Source organism: Giraffa tippelskirchi, chromosome 2, assembly GCF_054371585.1.
Source record: "Giraffa tippelskirchi isolate mGirTip1 chromosome 2, T2T-mGirTip1v1.2.pri, whole genome shotgun sequence".
Taxonomy (NCBI): Eukaryota; Metazoa; Chordata; class Mammalia; order Artiodactyla; family Giraffidae; genus Giraffa; species Giraffa tippelskirchi.
The window spans coordinates 203,714,410-203,739,129 of NC_137276.1; the positions used below are offsets into that span (position 1 = coordinate 203,714,410).

At 38.0% G+C, this 24,720-nt stretch overlaps 1 long non-coding RNA gene across 1 annotated transcript in view; it reads left to right on the top strand.

Moving 5' to 3' along the window:
• Positions 1 to 8,444: 8,444 nt before the first annotated feature.
• The window catches only part of LOC145539503 (uncharacterized), a 40,443-nt gene continuing 24,167 nt past the window's right edge, over positions 8,445 to 24,720 (top strand). Inside the window, exons 1-2 of the long non-coding RNA XR_014077864.1 lie at positions 8,445 to 9,918; positions 15,063 to 15,119. This is a non-coding gene — a long non-coding RNA (uncharacterized LOC145539503). The remainder of the gene's footprint in view (positions 9,919 to 15,062; positions 15,120 to 24,720) is intronic.

Below are 24,720 nucleotides of genomic sequence, written 5' to 3' on the forward strand. Positions count from 1 at the left end.
TGATTTCAGCTTGTGCTTCATCCAGCCCAGCATTTCTCATGATGTACTCTGCCTATAAGTTAAATAAGCATGGTGACAATATACAGCCTTGACGTACTCCTTTTCCTATTTGAAACCACAGGCGCGATGGCTCCAACAGTGCAGGAGCAGTGGCTGCAAGGGCCCAGGAGCAGCTGAGAGGAGCTACCCCACATCCAAGGTAAGGAGCAGCCGCTGTGCTTTGCTGGAGCCACCGTGAAGAGATACCCCATGTCCAAGGTAAGAGAAACCCAAGTAAGACGGTAGCTGCTGAGAGGACATCAGAGGGCAGACAGACTGAAACCACAATCACAGACAACTAGCCAATCTGATCACATGAACCACAGCCTTGTCTAACTCAATGAAACTAAGCCATGCCATGTGGGGCCACCCAAGACAGACAGGTCATGGTGGAGAAGTCTGACAAAATGTGGTCCACTGGAGAAGGGAATGGCAAACCACTTCAGTATTCTTTCTAGTGTGTGAGATGAGTGCAATTGTGTGGTAGTTTGCCTGGAGAATTCAATGGGCAGAGGAGTGGGACAGGCTGCAGTCCATGGAATCGCAGAGTCAGACACACTGCGGTTTAACTTTCACTTTTGCTTTTTGAGCATTTTTTGGCATTGCCTTTCTTTGGAATTGGAATAAAAACAGATATTTTCCAGTCCTGTGACCACTGCTGAGTTTTCCAAATTTGCTGGCATACTGAGTGTAGCACTTTCACAGCATCATCTTTTAGGATTTGAAATAGCTCAACTGGAATTCCATCACCTCCACTAGCTTTGTTCATAGTCATGCTTCCTAGGGCCCACTTGACTTTGCATTCCAAGATGTCTGGCTCTAGGTGAGTGATCACACCATAGTGATTATCTGGGTCGTGAAGATCTTTTTTGTATAGTTCTTCTGGAGAAGGAAATGGCAACCCACTCCAGTATTCTTTGGAGAAGGAAATGGCAAACCACTCCAGTATTCTTGCCTGGAGAATCCCATGGACGGAGGAGCCTGGTAAGCTACAGTCCACGGGGTCGCAAAGAGTCGGACACGACTGAGCGACTTCCTTCCTTCTTTCTTCCAGTATTCTTGCCTGGAAAATCCCATGGATGGAGAAGCCTGGTAGGCTATAGTCAATGGAGTCGCAAAGAGTCAGACATGACTGACTGATTTTACTTCTTCTGTGTATTCTTGCCACCTCTTCTTAATATCTTCTGCTTCTGTTAGGTCCATACCTTTTCTGTCCTTTATTGTGTCCATCTTTGCATGAAATGTTCCCTTGGTATCTCTAATTTTCTTGAAAAGATCTCTAGTCTTTCCCATTCTATTGTTTTCCTCTATTTCTTTGCATATTGTTTTCCTCTATTTCTTTCCTCTATTTTTTTGCATGTGGTAACTCTTACCCTCAGGGAAAAATTAGTTATGAGAGAGCCCAAAATTTACAATGATTTGATGATCTTAAAATACCTAAGCATAAAGTATAAAGTGGTCCTTCATCAGTGTTTCCAGGTTCATGCCAAAAGTAAACAAAATTCCTCTCTGAAGAATTTTAATCCAAACCACCAAGAATATCTACAGAGAAAAATTCAAGGAAAATATGATTATAATAATAAAAATATTCCAAACATTTGAGAAAGTAAGCTAAGAGTTGAAGCAGAAGTAAAACCCTACACAATCAAACCCACAAATAATGCAGAATTATGACATGCAGAATCTTAAAAAAAAATAATATATTTAAAGTAATTAAGAATAAAATTTTTGAAATGTTATGAAACCAAACTTGGGTTTGCTCATTTGCATACAGTAAATCCAATCAGCAGACATTTGGTGGTGGTGAAGGAAAGTGCTGAGTTTACTGTAGGGTGACGAGCAAGGAGTCCTGAATAACTAGTGCTCAAACAACCAAACTCTATTAAGGATTTTAGCAAAGCATTTTTAAAGGAAACATGAGGGAGCAGTATCCCTGTGTATATGATCAGCTTATACACAATTCTCAGATCAGTTGATGGTGAAGCAACAAGCCTATGTCACTGGGGTTAACATTATCAATCCATAGGTGTTATTAGGTCTGGGGGCTACTACTCATGGTCATCAAGTAGTTAATGTCTTCTCTTTGGTGGGGTTTAGCATCTGTAAAAAATTCAGGAAATGTGTATCTGATACTATTATCTAGGTACTTAAAAGAGGAGCTAAAGCAGAAGGTATGAGGGAGGGATCTGTCCCATGTAGGCCTCATAGGCTCCTGCTCAGTTATAAAAATATACAAGAAAAGCAGGTTACAAAATGCATAAGATGAATTTGAGAAAGTGAATTAAAAATTGTAACTGAAGTGAAAATAGAAAAAACAACAACAACAACAAAAAACGAATGCTGGTTGGTTCTGTTAGGTAGTTAGAATAGGAAAAAGGAGTCCAAAATGCCAATGGCTAAAAGTCAAAGAAGGGAAAAGCCCATGGAATTAGAACAAAGGAAGATCCCAGGATCAGACTGAGGACCTCAGGTAAAACAAACAGCCCTCCTAGCTAGCCCAATTTACATAGGGCAGTCTCGGGGGAGGAGAAAAAAGCATGCAAAAAGAGGAGCCAAAATTGAGCCAAGGGCTTCTCTTCTCTTCGCATCTTTTGGGTCAGCCCACCCTCATGCCTTGAGGATGTATTTTCCTTTGTTTGCCAATAAAACTGAGCTATAACACTGGTCCGTCCATCACTTCAAATTTTTGCTGCAGTGAGTCAGAACCGAGGAAATTACAAACTCCCCCGACAGTTCTTTCTGTTGGAATTAAGGACTAATTTGTTTTGAACCATTCCTTTTGCTGAGAACAAATACAAAAATTGAACAGGAACAAGAGCAACCCAAACAACAAATATTTGTGAGGCCAAGATCCTGGAGGGACAGAAGTCCAAGAGAAGTTAGCTTCTCTGACTCCATAAAAACTATTACAACAAAATGCTGCAGACTGGGTGTCTCTTATAAACCACAAAAATTTATTTCTCACATTTCTAGAAGATGGAATCTGATATTACAGTATCAACCTAGTCAGAGTCTAGTGAAGGATCTCTTCCGTGTTGCAGACTGCCAACTGCTTTCTATGTTCTTACATAGTGGGATCTCCCTGGAGCCTCTTTTATTCAGCTGATAGTCCAGTTCATGTGGGTGGAGCCTTCATGACCTTACCATCTCCCTAAAGCCCTATCTTCATGAAATGAAGTATTTTCTGCTCTAATAGGAAAAAAGCCTTTTCCAAATGCAAATATCAACATTTTGGCCACCTGATGCAAAGAACCAACTTATTGGAAAAGACCCTGATGCTGGGAAATATTGAAGGTGGGAAGAGAAGGGGACAACAGAGGATGAGATGGTTGGATGGCATCACTGACGCTATGGACATGAGTTTGAGTAAGTTCCAGGAGTTGGTGATGGACAGGGAAGCCTGGCGTGCTGCAGTCCATGGAGTTGCAAGAAGTTGGACACGACTGAGTGGCTGAACTGACTGAGGTGAAACAAAGCCAGCTATTTGGGAGCCATCAGTTACTTCCTCCCTGGTAACCTCTGAGGAGCTTAGGGGGTGTGAGAAGTGGCTACCAGCCACATTCACCATCGCTTACAGTAAACAAGGAATTAGTATATGAACAATAAAGAAGGCAGGATTGGTCCCAGATAGCTAGATAAATAGGAAAGGAATGATTTCAGCAAGGCTAGATGCTTGCATCTTCCTATACACAGAAGACTGCTAAATCTCTTCATGTGAGAGGTTTGGCTTTTCTTAATTAAGATTAATCTTTTAATATTCAGATTACCTGCCCTCTTGCTACAAATTTGTATATAACCTGGCTCCTCCCCTTGGAGTAGCTCTCTCAGGGTCACCAGAGATACTGTTTCCCAGGCTTGAGTCTAAAATACCCACCAAATAAAACCTAACTCTCACCTTCTAGATTGCACGCATTTTTTTTTAGTTGACATCACCATCTTTAGAGGTTAGAATTCTGCATGTGAATTTGTAGAGGACACAAACATGAAGATCATAGCAGAACTAGCATGTGATATATTTTTCCCTCAAGTCTTTTCCATTTTCTAAATAGTGTCAGGCTTTCAAAAGAATCACACAACCAACATTGGAATTCAGTTTCCAAGAAGGAGACATGACCCTAGAACAACAAAGGCTTTCTGCTTTACTGCTGTTTGGTATTAGCAGCTGGATTGAAAAATCTAACAATAAACTGAATACGAAACCCAGAAAGAAATCCACAAATCCTGACACCTCCTAGAGCTGGTATTGCTAACAAGTGGAGAGAGGATTGGAAATTCACTAAGGGCAGGTGGTGGGAAAAACTGTTTATCCATATGGAGACATAGAAAACAAGTTTCCATCCTCCCTTCTTCTTAGGCTTTGTAGCATAGGCTAATAGCTTTAAAGTCACTTTCTTAATACTGTCCCTTTGGCCCTTATTCTAATAAATTCTACTTTCTTTAGATCTCTCCTTAGGTCTTTTAAGGATTATCAGTACACACATCCAATGAGGGGGGGGGATCAGTTACATATGCATTAGCAAATTACTGTGTAAGACTGGAGTAGGAAATGACAACCCATTCCAGTATTCCTGCCTGGAAAATTCCATGGACAGTGGAACCTGGCAGGCTACAGTCCATGGGATTGCAAAAAAGTCAGACATGACTGAGCATGCACGCACACACACACATATACATTGTATAAGGCAAAATTTAAATATTTTGGAAGAAAACACTGAAGTTTATCTTCCGATCTTGGATGGTACATATTTTGTACCTCATTACAGTGAGGTACAAAAATTTAAAGTTAAACAAATGTGATAAATTTGACAAATTGTGACATCCTTAATTTTAAGAAACAACATAAAGGGAGTGGACAAAAAACCCACACACATTGGGAGATGCAATATTGTAACTGTAAGATACAGAACATACAAACTATTCATAAAATGTATAATTTAAAAAAACAAGGAAAAAACTGGCCACAAAACAAGGATAAATATTTCACAGGTCAATTTCATTAAAAAAAACAGGAAATGTAAAATACTTGCTGTACCTTAATTCTTTTAAATTTACAAAAGTTAAAATGTCTAAAAATTCCCAGTATTGCCAAAGTTTTGGAACAGTTGCTGGGAATAAGCTGTTGCTAGGAATGTAACTTAGTACACTGCTTTGAATAAAACACATAGGCAGTAACTATTAAAATTGAAACCACATATATCCTATGACACAGCAATTCTGTTCCTAGTGGAAATGTGACTTAGATTCTAAAGAATCAGCAAGCACAAAGTCTATAGAAAGACTCCCATATGCTATGAGGCTCTTCCAGTAGAAACCCACTTGCAATGCTGCCTGCCTACCAGGAGGCATTATACTAGATTGGTTATAAGGGATGGTACCAATGATTCAGAGTCTGAAAATCCCTCTGCCACTATACCTGTTCAGGAAAGCCAAGTTCCCTGTGCTTGGCTGACATAGCATTGCTCTAATTTCTGTGTCCCAACAGTTAATGGCAAATAGATGGGCAAACAATGGAAATAGTGAGAGACTTTTCTTGGGCTCCAAAATCACTGCAGATGGTGACTGCACCCATGAAATTAAAAGGTGCTTGCTCCTTGGAAGAAAAGCTATGACCAACCTAAACAGCATATTAAAAGGCAGGGACATTACTTTGCCAACAAAGGTCCATCTAGTCAAAGCTATGTTTTTTCCAGTAATCATGTATGGATGTGAGGTCTGGACTACAAAGAATGCTGAGTACCAAAGAACTGATGCTTTTGAACTGTGGTATTGGAGAAGACTCTCGAGAGTCCCTTGGACAGCAAGGAGATACAACCTGGTGCTGAAGCTGAAACTGCAATACTTCGGCCACCTAATGCGAAGAATTGACTCATTTGAAAAGACCCTGATGCTGGGAAAGATTGAAGGTGGGAAGAGAAGGGGATGACAGAGGATGAGATGTTTGGATGGCATTACCGACTCGATGGACATGAGTTTGAGTAAGCTCTGGGAGTTGGTGATGGACAGGGAAGCCTGGCATGCTGCAGCCATGGGGTCTCAAAAAGTCAGACATGTGTGAGTGACTGAACTGAACTGAACTGAACTGAATCAAAGCTATTGTTTCGCATAGCCATGTATGAATGTGAGGGTTGGACATAAAAAAAAGCTGTGAGCCAAAGAATTGATGTTTCTGAACTGTGGTGTTGGAGAAGGCTCTTGTGACCCCTTGGACTGCAAGGAGATCGAATCAGTCAATCCTAAAGGAAATCAGTCCTGAATATTCATTGGATGGGCTGATGCTGAAGCTGAAACTCCAATACTTTGGTCACCTGATGGGAAGAACTGACTCCCTGAATGTTGGGAAAGATTGAGGGCAGGAGGAGAAGGGAATGACAGAGGATGAGATAGTTGGATGACATCAATGACTCAATGGACATGCATTTGAGCAAGCTATGAGAGTGGTGATGGACAGGTAAGCCTGGTGTGCTACAGTGCAATGGGTTGCAAAGAGTCAGAAATGACTGAGAGACTGAACAAAAATGAATTTCAGTGTTCAACTTTTGAGCAGTCGAGGTCCCTTTGTGCTGTTACTAAATAAATTTCAGTACACATATAAAAATTTCTATTCCAGTGTATATGCCATAGAAATATTTGCACTGGTGCACCTGAGCAAGCTTGTTCAATAACAGCAACAATTTGAAAGTAGCACAGGAATCCATGTATAGTAGCATGGATAAAGTAATTGCTCCATATCCATTCTATAACATACTGTGATGATGTAACAATGAAGAAAGTTCAGATAATGAATTTACCTGAATGAAAATTATAAACATAAACTGCAGAAGAAATAATAAAGTCACAGATAAATATATGGCAAGAAAGAAAGACACATGGTTTATTTTTTAAAGGAAAATACACTAACTTAGCTTTATAATTTTATTGGGGGTCATCAAGGAGGGTTAGAAAGATAAAAGATGTACTGTGTGCATTAAAAATACAACAGATGTTATGCTCTATTTCTTAAACTGGCTGGGTCTCATAGATGGCTATTTTAAAACCATATAGTCTTTCAAATGTATGTATATCATTAGAGGAAAATTTTAAGCTATGCTAATTTGAAATTAGGTGACATATAGTAAAGCAGCTATTCTCAAGGCACATTTCCTTTTATTACAAGTATAATGTATCCAGCTTTTGCCTAGATGTTATTCTAGGATTATCCAATGATGTGACAGGAGTATGATACATTTGAAAAAGTAAATCTGACTATATTTTTCTCATTGTTTACCTAAAGAGAAATGAAAATGCATACAAGTATTACTTTGGTGTTTTTTATTTTTAATTATGCTTTCCAACACTCACATGCCTCACCAGAAGCACAGAGTGTAACTCAATTTGAAACCACACAAAAAGGAGTACAACTATCTCGACTGATAGAGACTTTTTATTTCCTAAAAAAGCATACTCATGCTTTTTGTTAAGTAAAATAGATTTTTTTTTTTTTGGTCATCATCTTGGAGACAAGCACAGTTTATCTTCTGAAATGGGGACTGATGTTAATGATGAAATTTAAATTTAATATCTGTTATTTCAAGCTTCACATTCATGTTTAAGTATTTATTCTACCAAGAGAAAAAGGAAGCAGATAAAAAATAAGTACCTATTTCACTGTCTGAATAATAGAAATTGGTAGAAATCCTTCACAGAATAAGTGAACAATGACTATAATGACAAAATCTGAATTAGTGTTCTTAATTCAGACTTAAATTGAAGAAAGTAGGGAAAACAGCTAGACCATTCAGGTATGACCTAACTCAAATCCCTTATGATTATACAGTGGAAGTGACAAATAGATTCAAGGGATTAGATCTGATAGACAGAGTACCTGAAAAACTATGGATGGAGGTTCGTCACACTGTACAGGAGGCAGTGATCAAGACCATCACCAAGAAAAAGAAATGCAAAAAAGGCAAAATGATGGTCTGGGGAGGCCTTACAAATAGCTGAGAAAAGAAGAAAAGCAAAAGGCAAAGGAGATAAGGAAGATATACCCATTTGAATTCAGAGTTCCAAAGAAAAGCAAGGAGAGATGAGAAAGCCTTCCTCAGTGATCAGTGCAAACAAATAGAGGAAGACAAGAGAATGGGAAAGACTAGAAATCTCTTCAAGAAGATTAGAGATACCAAGGGAATATTTCATGCAAAGATGGGCTCAAAAAAGGACAGAGATGGTATGGACCTAACAGAAGCAGAAGATATTAAGATGAGGTGGAAAGACTACACAGAAGAACTATACAAAAAAGATCTTCATGACCCAGATAATCACACTGGTGTGATAAGTCACCTAGAGACAGACATTCTGGAATTTGAAGTCAAGTGGGCCTTAGCAACTATCACTACAAACAAAGTTAGTGGGGGTGATGGAATTCCAGTTAAGCTCTTTCAAATCCTAAAAGATGATGCTGTGACAGTGCTGCACTCAATATGCCAGCAAATTTGGAAAACTCAGCAGTGGCCACGGGACTGGAAAAGGTCAGCTTTCATTACAATCCAAAAGAAAGGCAATGCCAAAGAATGTTCAAACTACCACACAACAGCACTCATCTCACACGCTAGTAAAGTAATGCTCAATATTCTCCAAGCCAGACTTCAACAGTATGTGAACCATAAACTTCCAGATATTCAAGCTGGATTAAGAAAAGACAGAGGAACCAGACATCAAATTGCCAACATTCATTGGATCATCAAAAAATCGAGAGAGTTCCAGAAAAACATATACTTCTGCTTCATAGACTATGCCAAAGCCTTTGACTTTGTGGATCACAAGAAACGGTGGAAAATTCTTAAAGAGATGGGAATACCAGATCACCTGACCTGCCTCCTGAGATATCTGTATGCAGGTCAAGAAACAGCAGTTAGAACTGGACATTGAACAACAGTTCAGTTCAGTCGCTCAGTCGTGTCTGACTCTTTGCAACCCAATGAATCGCGGCACTCCAGGCCTCCCTGTCCATCACCAACTCCCAGAGTTCGCCCAAACTCATGTCCATTCAGCCGTTGATGCCATTCAACCATCTCATCCTCTATCATCCCCTTCTCCTCCCACCCTCAATCTTCCCCAGCGTCAGGGTCTTTTCCAGTGAGTCAGCTCTTTGCATCAGATGGCCAAAGTATTGGAGTTTCAGCTTCAACATCAGTCCTTCCAATGAACACCCAGGACTGATCTCCTTTAGGATGGACTGGTTGGATCTCCTTGCAGTCCATGGGACTCTCAAGAGTCTTCTCCAACACCACAGTTCAAAGGCATCAATTCTTCTGCGCCCAGCTTTCTTTATAGTCCAACTCTCACATCCATACATGACCACTGGAAAAACAATAGCCTTGACTAGATGGACCTTTGTTGATAAAGTAATGTTTCTGCTTTTTAATATGCTGTCTAGATTGGTCATAACTTTCCCTCCAAGGAGTAAGTGGGTTTTTGTTTCTTTTTTTAGCTTCATGGCTGCAATCACCATCTGCTGTGATTTTGGAGCCCCCCCAAAAATAAAGTCAGCCACTGTTTCCACTGTTTCCCCATCTATTTGCCGTAAAGTGATTGGACTGGATGCCATGATCTTAGTTTTCTGAATGTTGAGCTTTACCAACTCTTTCACTCTCCTCTTTCACTTTCATCAAGAGGCTCTTTAGTTCTTCTTCACTTTCTGCCATAAGGGTGGTGTCATCTACATATCTGAGGTTATTGATAACAGACTGGTACCAATTTGGAAAAAGAGTATATCAAAATGTATATTGTCACCCTGCTTATTTTACTTATATGAAGAGTACATCATGAAAAATGCCAAGCTGGATGAAGCACAAGCTGGAATGAAGATTGCTGGAAGAAATATCAGATATGAAATATCAGGTAAGAAATATTAAATATATCAGGTAACCTCAGATATGCAGATGATACCACACTTATGGCAGAAAGCAAAGAACTAAAGAGCCTCTTGATGAAAGTGAAAGAGGAGAATGAAAAATCTGGCTTAAAATTCCACATTCAGAAAACCAAGATCATGAATCTGGTCCTATTACTTCATTTCAAATAGATGGGGAAACAATGGAAACACCAAGAGACTTTATTTTCTTGGGCTCCAAAATCACTGCAGATGGTGACTGCACCCATAAAATTAAAAGGCGTTTGCTCCTTGGAAAAAAAGTTATGACCAACCTAGATAGCATATTTAAAAGCTGAGACATTACTTTGCCAACAAAGGTCCTTCTATTCAAAGCTATGGCTTTTTCAGTAGTCATGTATAGATGTGAGAGTTGGACTATAAAGAAAGCTGAGCACCTAAGAATTAATGCTTTTTAACTCTGGCTTGGAGAAGACTCTTGAGAGTCCTTTGGACAGCGAGGAGATTCAACCAGTCCATCCTAAAGGAAATCAGTCCTGGATATTCATTGGAAAGACTGATGCTGAAGCTGAAACTCCAATACTTTGGCCACCTGATGCAAAGAACTGACTCATTTGAAAACCCTGATGTTGGGAAAGATTGAAGGCAGGAGGAGAATGGGATGACAGAGGATGAGATTGTTGGATGGCATCACCAGTTCAGTGGACATGAGTTTGAGTAAGCTCCGGGATTGGTGATAAACAGGGAAGCCTGGCGTGCTGCAGTTCATGGGTTCACAAAGAGTCAGACCCAACTGGGCTCAACTGAACAAAGTATGTTTAGAAGTGAAAAATTTTATAAGCAATCAATTAAGGATAAATTAGTTGCAAAATAACATATAAGAACAAATACTACCTTGTAAAATACCTCAAAACAAACTCTGAGCTCTTTAAGGATAGGGACCTCTTGAATATATTTGAAATCCTACATAATATTAGAAATTCCATGGACAGAGGAACCTGAAGGGCTACAGTCTATGGGGTCACAAATGTTGGACATAAATTAGTGACTAAATCACCACCACCAATATTAAAGCAATTTCCTCAACAGTAATTACTCTATAACTGATTATTGATTTATGAGCTATTCAACAATTACTAAAACTCTATTACTAAATGCTTACATTTTAAATTATCAATCACATCTAAGAGTACGTTCAAATTAATGGTAGTGCTAAATATAAAATAGCTTACCACTATTAATTCCTTAATGGCATACAGAAAAACAAGAGTTGTTTTCCAAAAATGTAGGCATATGTTTTACTACTTCTTAAATTTCTTTGTATCTTTGTCCAAATAGCATGATACATGATTTGTCATTTAGCATTTAGACAGATTCATAGATTTTTGAAGTAAGCTGCAGAATAAATAAATAAATAAAAGATTGCAGTTAAGGCTAGGATATGAAATAAAGGTCAGAGATGCTTCACTATCACTGAAATAGTAGTAAGAAAGAAATACAGATTAAGGATAGCCAAAGGATAGGAAAGAAAAATTCAGGCTGTAAATTTAGTATGAGATAAATTTCTCTAATTTTTGCCACGCTAAAATAAAATATTCCAGTGAGTATACATTTTGTAGTCCAGGTTCATAAAACAGACTTAGAAGAAAATATTTCAAAATTATTTATTGGCAAATTATATAATGATATTATCAATTATTAATGATAATTATTTCTATCTCAACAACCAGTAACGGAGTGATATCGTCAGACAAATGGTATGGGGAACTGAAAACGGCCTTTCTTACCACAATTACTTTTGGTCTCCCTCGAGTCAATTTTGTAAAGTGGTGATGGCTTTCAATAGTTTGGTTTATAGAATGTTAGATGTTATTGATCCCGTGCTATAAATCAGCAACTGGAGACCAAGATATGTCTCAAAGCAAAGCAAACTTTTAGTTTGGACAGGATCAGGGTATATCTAAATTAAAACAGCTATTATAACGCTTATCTAGAGTGGGACATGACTGAGAGATTGTGACTTTCACAGTCCACATTTACACAAACAGCCTACATTTTTTAACAATACTAGAATTTAGTATAAAATAAAGGGAGTGGGTAAGTCTTTTGTAGCTTTTTTTTTAATGCTTATTTTTTATTTGAACATAATTGCTTCACAGTGTCGTGTTAGTTTCTGTTCTACAATGAAGTGAATCAGCTATATGTATACATATACCCCCTCCGTTGTGAGCCTCTCTCCATCCCACCCCTCTCTGCCATCACAGAGCACCGAGCTGAGCTCCCTGTGCTTTATAACAGGTTCCCACTAGCGATCTATCTTACATATGGTGGTGTATACATTATCTCCCAATTTCTGATCTCCCAATTTGTCCCACCCTCCACTCTCCCCCCTCCCCACAGTGTCCCCGTACCCATTCTCTATGCCCACATCACTATCTCTGCCCTGGAAATAGGTACATATGTGCAATAAAATAATACTCAGCCACTGAAAGAAACGAAATAGGGTCATTTGTAGAGATGTGGATGAATCCAGAGTCTGTCATACAGGGTGAAGTAAGTCAAAACGAGAAAAATAAATATCATATATTAGCACATGTATGTGGAATCTAGAAAAATAGTACAGAGGCAAGGGTAAGTTTTGATATATCTCTATGGAGTTTCAACAGAAATCTTTCTTTCTCTCATTTGTTACATATTGTGAAAAATATTATCCACATCTCAAATTTGTATATTTTTAACAAGTTGGCACTTGTTGTCAGAGTGATACATTGATTTTACAATATTTCTCACTGTACAATAAAGATGAAAATATTCCTTCAGTTCAGTTCAGTCACTCAGTCGTGTCTGACTCTTTGCAACCCCATGAAACACAGCACGCCAGGCCTCCCTGTCCATCAACAACTCCTAGAGTTCACCCAAACTCATGTCCTTTGATTCGGTGATGCCATCCAACCATCTCATCCTCTGTTGTTCCCTTGTCCTCCTGCCCTCAATCTTTCCCAGCATCAGGGTCTTTTCAAATGATTCAGCCCTTTGCATCAGATGGCCAAAGTATTGGAGTTTCAGCTTCAACATCAGTCCTTCTGCTTTAGGATGGACTGATCTGCTTTAGGATGGACTGGGTGGATCTCCTTGCAGTCCAAGGGACTCTCAAGAATCTTCTCCAACACCACAGTCCAAAAGCATCAAATTTTCTGTGCTCAGCTTTCTTTATAGTCCAACTCGCACATCCATACATGACTACTGGAAAAACCATAGCCTTGACTAGATGGACCTTTGTGGACAAAGTAATGTCTCTGCTTTTTAATATGCTGTCTAGATTGGTCATAACTTTCCTTCTAAGGAGTAAGTTTTTTTTTGTTTTTAGTTTTTTTATTTCAAGGCTGTAGTCACCATCTGCAGTGATTTTGGAGCCCAAAAACATAAAGTCAGCCACTGTTTCCACTGTTTCCCCATCTATTTGCCATGAAGTGACGGGACCAGATGCCATGATCTTAGTTTTCTGAATGTTGAGCTTTAAGCCACTCTCCTCTTTCACTTTCGTCAAGAGGCTCTTTAGTTCTTCTTCACTTTCTGCCATAAGGGTGGTGTCATCTACATATCTGAGGTTATTGATATTTCTCCCTGCAATCTTGATTCCAGCTTGTGCTTCTTCCAGCCCAGCATTTCTCATGATGTACTCTGCATATAAGTTAAATAAGCAGGGTGACAATATACAGCCTTGACATACTCTTTTTCCTATTTGGAACCAGTCTATTGTTCCATGTCCTGTTCTAACTGTTGCTTCCTGACTTGCATACAGGTTTTTCAAGAGGCAGGTCAGGTGGTCTGGTATTCCCATTACTTACAGAATTTTCCACAGTTTATTGTGATCCACACAGTTAAAGGCTTTGGCATAGTCAATAAAGCAGAAATAAATGTTTTTCTGGAACTCTCTTGCTTTTTCCATGATCCAGTGGATGTTTGCAATTTGATCTCTGGTTCCTCTGTCTTTTCTAAAACCAGCTTGAACATCTGGAAGTTCAAAGTTCACATATTACTGAAGCCTGGCTTGGAGAATTTTGATCATTACTTTACTAGCATGTGTCTTACCCATTATTAATTCTGATGTTGCTTAAGCTATTGCTAATCATAATCACCCAGCATTCAGGACCTCTTAGTTGCTTATAAATATGTCTATCAACCTTGCAATAGCTGACTCATCACACCAAAATACAAAATAAGTGCCCTCCCAGGATTCACCTTGCTTTCCTGAGCCAATCGATTTGCGAACTATCTAAAAAAAAATTAAAGATAAAATACTTGAAAATTATTATGTGCAATAATTGCAATATTTCTAATTCTCAAGAGTGAAGGGACAAAGACATAATTCAAATACGTGTTTTATCACTATTCATCATTATCATCTCTATGAATCTATTGCTATTTTAGTGAATGGAGATTTTCTGAATGATATCCTGAGATGTTTAAATAATATATGGTTGTGTCTGTATGGGGGCTTCCCCGGCAGCTCAGCTGGTAAAGAATCCTCCTACAATGCAGGAGACCCCGGTTCAATTCCTGAGTGGGGAAGATCCCCTAGAGAAGGGGTAGGGTGGGGGTAGGGTACCCACCCCAGTATTCTTGGGTTTTGGCTTGTGGCTCAGAAGGTAAAGAATCTGCCTACAATGTGGGAGACCTGAGTTCGATCCCTGGATTGGGAAGATCCCCTGGAGGAGGGCATGACAACCCATTCCATCTGGTATTGTTACTTGGAGAATCCCCATGGACAAAGGAGCCTGGCTGGCTACAGTCCTTAGGCTTTCAAAGAGTCAGACATGCCTGAGGGACTAAGCACAGCACAGCACAGAGCCTTCAGAAGGATGCACTGTTTAGGTATCTGAGAGCCAGCAATTATTTTTTTGTCTCCAAATTAGCTAAATTGTATAGATATTTTGTGATGTATAGTATTCTTAGAAATGTTAACTGGTTCCTTATTCTTTTAATAAAGAATCATTATAATGAAATCTACTTTCCATTCTTAGAGATCCATAAAGATTATTAGCATCTATTAAAAAAAAATCGCAGGAGTCTTGCTGTTATATTTAATTGTATTAATATTTGTTTAGGGCAGCAAACACAATAATAACAGCAATTTTTTTTTTTCCTACAGTGTGTCAGTTAATATATCAAGAAATAAAAAGATTCTGAGGAACACTGATAGAAGCACGTAAGGAGAGATCTTTTTGTTCTCTGGGGTTCCAACAAAAGATTGTAAAGTGAACTGAAGCATATTGGTGGGGGAGAATTGCTTTTTTTTCTCTTTATTTATTCTGGTTTTTAATATCCTCGCTTGCTTGTGTTTAACTCCACTTTGTGTGGAAAAATGACAAAAAACAGTCAGTATTATTGTTAGAACTGATTGGCATTTTTTACTTCATAGGTTTGAAATAAACACAGCCATCTTTAACAAAAGAAACAGAAGTGTTACTACTGTCAGTAGAGTATATATGTATACCTAATACACATTGTATGAAATATACTGTAGAGAGCCAGTTTTATTAAATTTATTACTTGATCCTTTGAAAATAAGAAAAATAAAATGTGCTAATAGACTTCTTATTTTATTAGTAGCAAATTATTATAACTCCTCTAATTATTTCAAGACTTCATTAAAGTGTGCTTTCATGATCATAGATTATGCTTTATGATAATTTTGTGTCTTTTTTAGAAGGAATTAATGTTTTTAATAGCACCTTTAACCTTCCATGAGTTAATTCTGTATGGTAAACAATATAATAACTATATTTGAAAGCATACTTTAATTGGCCATCACACTAATTCTTTTGTAGAGTAATAAATTGGGCAAGTCATTTCTATTATTTGTCCTGTGTACAAGGCAATTACATTTTCAGCATATTTGAAAAAGGAATCTTAATGCTTAAATTAGCATTGTTGCCCTAAATTAATTGTAAAATACTTAAAAACAAATGCCTACCTCTGGCACTCTGGCATTGCACTTTTAATTCAACTGTGTGCTCTCACATGAATACACTGTGTGGAACTTATAAAGTGGGTGTGCTCTCTAGTTGGATAATAGACAATGATAATAAAATGCATGAGATGTAAAACTAAAAAAAAAAAAATCCATAATGCATGAATGCTACATAATGATATGTTTACTTGGAAATTTGACAACCTCTTCTGCTGAAATGATTTTAACAGAGTTTGGGATAGAGACAGGCATTTAAATTCCTTATATTTTAGTAGATTACCAAGAGCTATTCAATATATTTTTAACTGACTGTATGGGGATTAAAGTTAATTAACAAAATAAGCATAATGCTTTTTACAATCAATCAGAGAGCTTGACACAGACAAATGATGCAACTTCCAATTACAGAAACTGAAAGGCCATCACTCTATTTCCTCATGGAATTTAAAAACCTAGAGTAGTGAGGTGTGGGTGGCCAACAGAAATGGAAACAATCAAATCTCTAATTAAAAGTAACAAAAAGAAAATTCACATATGCTCATAAAAATCTAAGGCACATTAAAATATTCTTTTATGAAAAACACGCTATTGGGAACACAGAACAATAGAATATTAAGTGTGAAATTACACTGAGATATATTTGGTTCAGGTTTAAGAATAATAGAAAACAAAAATGGGTTTTGAGGAAAAATATACTCTTGTTTTCAACAACAGGGAGCTAAATCATTTATTTTTAACTACACTAAATTCATAAAAAATATGTTTAATGATACTAAATCAATTTGATAGAGAGGTTATTTCATAATTTGAATAGTAAAATACCACTAGTATAAAGGGGTATGTTGTGTTTCATTAATAATAACATGATTTTTTTTTCAGTTTTAGCATATCTGAATTAACAATATATCTTATAACATTAGGATAAGAAGTAGAATTTGAAATGCAAGTTGCTAGGAATAATAAGATAAATTGTCGTATATTTACAGTCAAGTTAAGCAATAGAACGGAGAAGGCAATGGCACCCCACTCCAGTACTCTTGCCTGGAAAACCCCATGAACAGAGGAGCCTGGTAGGCTGCAGTCCATGGGGTTGCTAAGAGTCAGACACAACTGAGAGAATTCACTTCCACTATTCCCTTTCATGCACTGGAGAAGGAAATGGCAACCCACTCCAGTATTCTTGGCTGGAGAATCCCAGAGACGGCGGAGCCTGGTGGGCTGCCGTCTATGGGGTCGCACAGAGTCGGACACGACTGAAGCGACTTAGCAGCAGCAGCAGCAGTAAGCAATAGAATATTATCCTTATTGCAGATCTCTTGTGCATTCAGCTGTAGCATCTTCCTCTTACTACAGTGAAGGTTGGCAAATATTGATTTTATAATTTTCCTTCTTTCATTATAGTTTAATAAATGTATTATACTATGTATTACATATAAAATATTCTCCAAATAGATAGTTTGGTAATGTATGGTTTTTAACTTTTTGAAATTTTTTTTAATAATTTTTGCAACTTTTTCACTCAATGCTCTGGTTCTGAATTTCATTTATTTAAATGTCTGTAACAGTAGTTGATATGGATTGAAGTGTTTCCTCAAAGCTCACATGTACAGCACTAACATCCAATGTGACTGTATTTGGAGATGGGGCCTTTAAGGGGATAATTAGGTTAAATGAGTTCATAAGGGTAAAGACTTAATCCAATAGGACTGCTGCCCTTATAGGAGCAGGAAGAAACACCAGAATTCTCTTTCATTTTCCTGCCAATAAGACCAACAGGAGAAACCAATAGACTATCTAGTTTTGGAAAAGTCTGAAAATCTCTGTCTGAATACTGAGCCCTATTTTTAAGCAGTTTTATTTAGAAAAGCTGCAGTGATTGTATGTTAATTTGAATATCTGGATTGTACAATAATTAATTTGAAAATACCCTTCTTGATGTCCTCTAAGACTTGGATTCCATGTATATGCACGTTATTCTTTCTCAGACGTCTAACTTCAGACTGGAGTTGAGCAGAAATATGGCTTACACTTTCTCTCAAATCATCCTTGAAGTCCAGACAGGTGACCTTTGAGATAACAAGTAGATTATTGGTAACAGTACCTCTTAAATCTGGAGACCTTACAGTGGTATACAGGATAAAGGTGCTCTACTTTTCAACTGCTTTCAATTTCAATTGCTTTCAATTTCAATTTCTTTCCAGAAATTTGAGCCCAGGTAAATCAGTGGGCATCGTAGGAGAGATCCATCTATCATCATCAGAATTAACCTTTATTTACTCCAGAGTTAGTTGCGTTCTTCAGGATTGGTGATGAGATGCTGGAGCATCAACATAATGCTGAATTGCGGAAGGATAGGTCTTGCTCCTTTCTCTGACTAGTAAGCTCTTTTGAGCAGAACTGCATTCCAAGAGAGTGCTTTTCAATTCTTCAGTGTTCAAATGTGCACTTGAACGCTTAGACAAGAGGACATTAGGTTATTTTGCAAATGCTTTGTTTTCTGAAGTGACAGCCTGATCACTCTTGAAGGAACTAAATCTTTTAGTGAATATGTCATACTCACATGAATCAAATGAATGTTTAGAGAAGACCTAATTCAGGCAGTATTCTGTCTCAGTAATTTTTTTGAATGAGTGGGTTCAGTTCAGTTCAGTTCAGTCACTCAGTAGTAACGAACACTTTGTGACCCCATGAACCATAGCACGCCATGCCTCCCTGTCCATCACCAACTCCCAGAGTTTACTCAAACACATGTCCATTGAGTCGGTGATGCTATCCAACCATCTCATCCTCTGTCGTCCCCTTCTCCTCCTGCCTTCAATCTTTCCCAGCATAAGGGTCTTTTCAAATGAGTCAGCTCTTTGCATCAGGTGGCCAAAATATTGGAGTTTCAGCTTCAACATGAGCCCTTCCAATGAACACCCAGGACTGATCTCCTTTAGGATGGACTGGTTGGATCTCCTTGCTGTCCAAGGGACTCTCAAGAGTCTTCTCCAACACCACAGTTCAAAAGCATCAATTCTTCAGTGCTCAGCTTTCTTCACAGTCCTACTCTCACATCCATACATGACTACTGGAAAAACCATAGCCTTGACTAGATGGACCTTTGTTGGCAAAGTAATGTCTCAGCTTTTTAATATGCTATCTAGGTTGGTCATAACTTTTCTTCCAAGGAGCAAGTGTCTTTTAGTTTCATGGTGGCAGTTACCATCTGCAGTGATTTTGGAGCACAAAAAAATAAAGTCTTCCACTGTTTCCATTGTTTCCCCATCCATTTGAAATGAAGTGATGGGACAAGATGCCATGATACTAGTTTTCTGAATGTTGAGTTTTAAGCCAACTTTTTCACTCTCCTCTTTCACTTTCATCAAGAGGCTCTTTAGTTCTTCTTCACTTTCTGCCATAAGGGTGGTGTCATCTGCATATCTGAGGTTATTGATATTTCTCCCGGCAATACTGATTCCAGCTTGTGCTTCACCCAGCCCAGCATTTCTTATGATGTACTCTGCATATATATAAGTCCTTTAGTGTAGATATAGATAATCTTTATTCTGGGAGTAGTTTAGCCCTGCTCTCAGGTAGGGCATTCTAAAGACTGTTAAATGTCCCAGGGGTTCAATGGGGTCACTTTACTCTTTAATGGAACTCAGGTGTCTCAAAACTCTAAGTACTCCCTATAGCTGTTCTTTTCATATTATTATTATTTCTCCAGAGTCTCTTCTTTGCTTGCCTCATGAAGTCTCAACCTATGACTACACAGCTTAGTGGAAAACAATAGTTGATGGTCTCAGATGTCACAGTGGAAAGAAAAGCAAACTAGCTGAAGCCTATAATTTCCTGAGCTGCTTATTTGTCTGAAGGTACATTTCCACTTCAACTTAGAGACAGAATAGAATGCAAAAGAAGATGAATGTCTCATTAACAGATATTAGATAAGATGTATCAGAATTCAAGAACATGAAGGAAGATGAACTTTACAGAACAGAATAGAGAAAGAGACCCAGAGGAAAATTCCAGAAATGTGCCTAATGATCTCTTCAATTTTGGTCACATATTAAGTGTAGAGGAGGAAAAATAATTTCCCTTCTGCCCCTTTAGGTTCTTTGCAGAGACCTCCTTATAATATGAGACAGATTAACAGGCGAAAAACAAATTAATTATGTGTGCATGTACTTATGGCAGCCCTACAATGTTATGAGGCTCACAATTTACTGAATCCAAGTTTGTATGACCCAGGCACAGTAAGGCCAAATGATACTGAAACTTCAGGGTTTGGGACAGAGAAAGGTTTATTGCAAGGCCATGTGAGGAGAACAAATGATTCATGACCAAAAAACCCCGAAGTCCCAGAAAAATTTCAAAAGCATTTTTAAGGGCAAGTTTAGGCAGGGGTATCCCAGAGTATGTGATCATCTCCTGCACAATTCTCTCATTGATTGATGATGCTTAAGGTGCCAGAAAGTCTGGGGACTATGGTATTCATGATCATCAAATAGAGAATCTCTTCCATTGGAGACAGTTTTTAGCACATGAAAAACCCAGTAACTATGCATGAGATTATTATTATGTATATACTTCAGAGAGTAGCTATGGCAGAGAATGTGGGGGAAGAGTCTATCTAGGAACACACCATAATATTCTTCTAGGTTATGAAAGGCTGCTAGATGATTGAGGCTTCCCTCAGTTTAGGAAAGAGATAGGGACCTGGGGCTTCAAAAGGAGGAAGGAATTTCATGGGAAAACGTGAAGAGGAAATGTTTGGTAAGTAAATGTTGCCTGTTTTGCAGATAAGTCTCTCAGGTTAAAAAAAGAAAAGATCTCTAGTAATAACTTATTTCTGATAAAAATCCCCTTTCTCATGTACATTTTCTTTACAAAAATATAAATTCTGAAAAGATGATGGTGAAAGAGGAGACTGAAAAACTGGCTTAAAACTCAACATTCAAAAAACTAAGATCATGGCATCTGGTACCATCACTTCATGACAAATAGATGGGGAAAAAGTGTAAGCAGTGACAGAATTTTCTTTCTTGGGCTCTAAAATTCACTGTGGATGGTGACTGCAGCCATGAAATTAAAAGATGATTGTTCTTTGGAGGAAAAGCTATGACAAACCTAGACAGAATATTTAAAAGCAAAGACATTACTTTGCCAACAAAGGTCCAACTTGTCAAAGCTATGGTTTTTCCAGTAGTCATGTGTGGATGTGAAAGTTGGACCGTAAAGAAAACTGAGCCCAAAGGATTGTTGCTTTCAAATTGTGATGCCGGAGAAGACTCTTGAGAGTCCCTTGGACAGCAAGGAGATCAAACCATTCATTCCTAAAGGAAATCAGTCCTGAATATCCACTGAAGCGGAAGCTCCAATACTTTGGCCACCTGATGTAAAGAGCTGACTCATTAGAAAATATCTTGATGCTGGAAAAGATTGAGGGCAGGAAGAGAAAAGGGTACAGAGGATGAAATGGTTGGATGGCATCACAAACCCAATGGGCATGAATTTGAGTAAATTCTAGGAGACGGTGAAGGACAAGTAAACCTGGTGTGTTGCAGTTCACGGGGTGCAAAGAGTCGGACATGACTTAGTGATTGAACAACAACAATTTTGTTTTTAGAGTCCCTCCTGTGTCTGCAGTTGCTCAAAATAATCAGCTCAAAGTAATTCACTTGTCAAAGAGGCATATTTAGGGGACATAGTTCCTTCTATCTAACGTAAAGTATACAGCAAGAGTGAGGTGACCTCATTAAAGATCTGAAACATTCCAGAAGGCCCTATCTTGAAGCTAAACTACTTCTAAAATAAAGGATACTGTATACTCATGCCAATAAAGCTTAGAAACCTATCTATGGAATATGCTGAACTATCATTAAATTAAACACCTGTCAGAACAACACTCATTAAAGAATGTTTTCATAAAAGGAAGAAAACTCTAGGCACTCAAAAATATAATATCTAATATGTCTCTTAGATTTAACCAAACATTGTGCACTGTAGATATTAAATTTTTGAATATTAATTACAATTTGGAACAACTAGAATTCTCGTACCCTGTAGTAAGATTGCAAATCAGTACATCTCATCAACTTAATCATATGCTTACTCTGGCGCTGGTGGTTTAGTTGCTAAATTGTGTCCAACTCTTGCAACCCCTTGGACTGTAGCCCACCAGGCTCCTTTGTCCATGGAATTTCCCAGGCAAGAATACTGGAGTGGGTTGCCATTTTCTTCTCCAATTCTTACCATACAACTTAGCAAACCCATACCTAGATGTTTACCCAAAGGAAATATAGATAGATGTCTACATAACAACTTGTACAGGAATTCTTATCAGTTTTATCAGTAATGTTACTAAAATGGAAACATTCCAATCCCCCAACAATACGTGAATGGTTAAACAAATCGTGGGATATTTAAACACTGTACCCAGCAACAAAAATGAGCAAACTGTTGGTAGGTGAAACATGGATTAATTTAAAAAAAAAAAAATAGTGCTGAACAAAGAAAGCCAGACATCTAAAAAATGCCTACTGAATAATTCTATATATAGTAAGCCCTAGAAAATGCAAATATATAGTAATAGGAAGTGGATAAGTGGGTACTTGAAGCCATGAATTGAGAAAGGGATAGAGATGTGCTGCAAAAAAGCAAAAAGTAAATTCTAGAGGGAGATGGAAGCACTCCATGCCTTGATTCAAGTAGCTGTTTCGAGAAAAATAATTCATCAGACAGAGAATGATACAAAATGAGAAATTTCTATGACATTGCTTATACACTGAGGATTAAAGACAAACAGGTCAAATTCAATTCCTTCCTAATATTGTTGCTATGATTCTTTGAGGACTGTTACTGAAATCATCATTTTCTTTTCTGAAGACTTAAAATGTTGACACAGGAAATTCTCAAACCTGAGACATTTTTATGAAACTCAAAAGCACATTTAAGAAAAACAGCATAGCTTTAGATCCAGTTGGCTTCTTTCAGCATATTTATTCCTCTTCATTAGTGAAATCCTAAAACAGACCTAGTCTTGGGGTTTGTTTCCAGATTGTGCAGTTTGTTCTATTTCAAAGCAGGAGCTTTTAAAGCTGGACAGCTGTTTCATGAATGCCTCTCTCTAGTCACAGGAGGATGCTGCGACCATATGGACAGATGAGCTAAATCCCTTCAGTATTGAGAAAACAAGTAGTTGTGCGTGGCCTATAGATGGAAATGTCTTGTTCAGAGCATTACAAGAATATTTATGAATAGCAAGAGGCCTGGATCTGTGTTTGTATGTGGATTAAATAGAAGGAAGGGGAGAGAAAGGCTTCTTTTCTATGGAAAGTATGTGAATCACAATACCTATTGGGTCTGCCCAGTTCTGAACTCTTGAAGTCAGTGGTATCTCTTCCATACATAGGAATGCTGGAGAGAGGTATCCTTGGAGTTGCAGAAACAAGAAGGGTATTTGCACCAGGCAGCTGGAGGTTATATAGCTGAGGAAGTTATCCAAGTTCATTGCTGAAGGGCACCAAGATCACATCAAGAGGAACAGGAAAGATGCTCAGTTTCAAAGGATAAATTATAGACCACAATTAAGTCATATGTCTAAGGGGATTAGAAAGAAGGAGTTAGGAAGTACATGAAAGTCTTGAGAAAGTGATTTAGAACTATGATAATAAGTAGGGAATGTGGAATAGGCTTCCCCTTTTATAGAAAGCATTGCAATTTGTTCAGGAGGATGTGGTTACTCAAAAGAGTTGTATGTTTTTGAACAATGTTAACATAATCCTATGAGTCTAATAGGAAGGAATTATGTGACAAGCTTTATTGTTGTTGTTCAGTTGCTAAGTTTTTTTCTGAACCCATGGCTTCATAGCTGTATAGTAAGGAGGAAAGGAACAAAAGTTCTCTACTGTTATGGGCTAGTGATTAAAAAGGAAAAGCAATGTGTCCTGAGGGGCAAGAAGCAGTGTGAAGCATCTACAATTTCATAAATAAATAGGAATTTTGTATAATTGAATTTATGTAGGCTGACTGCTCTGTTTGGTAACATCAGTAGGTTATCAGCAGATATAATTTGGGAGTGGCATTGTGTTTGCTGCAAGCTGGTCCTGCCAAGGATTTCAGAGTATAGCCTATGGGGAAGACTGCTCTCAAAGGGCCAATTAAATGAAAGGGTTGATCAAATGAACCAGATATTTGACTAGGGCTATTATGATAAACCAGGAGCACACATTCACGTGTAGTCTAATAAAATAAGGTTAACTTTGGTGAATAAACTACCTTGGTCTCACTTCAAAACAGTGCATCATTGTGAAGAAAGGAAAACACTGAACAGACACAACTACCACAAGGGATGTTAACATGAGGGTTATGCCGTGACGTCTTGTCAGGAACAGACTGCCATCAAATCATCTTCACATTTAACTTACCTAATTTCACTTGTACCAAATCTCTGTCTCTCTCTTTAATTTATACAATTGTAGATGCTGTAAAATTATTTTGAATATAAACTCTTTATATGTTATGAATTAGAGTACATATTTTCCATCTATATACACATTTTACTGGGCTTCCCAGGTGTCACTAATGGTAAAGAACCCACCTGCCAATGCAGGAGATGTAATTACAGCAGTTTTGATCCCTGGGTTGGGAAGATCCTCTGGAGTAGGAAATGACAACCCATCCCTGTATTCCTGCGTAGAGAATCCCCTGGACAGAGGAACCCAGCAGGCTACATACAGTCCATAGGATCGCAAAGAATGGACACAACTGAAGCAACTTAACACCACACACACACACACACACATTTTACTATCCAGAGTTTTCTACTCTAAAATCAAGATTAAATCATTAT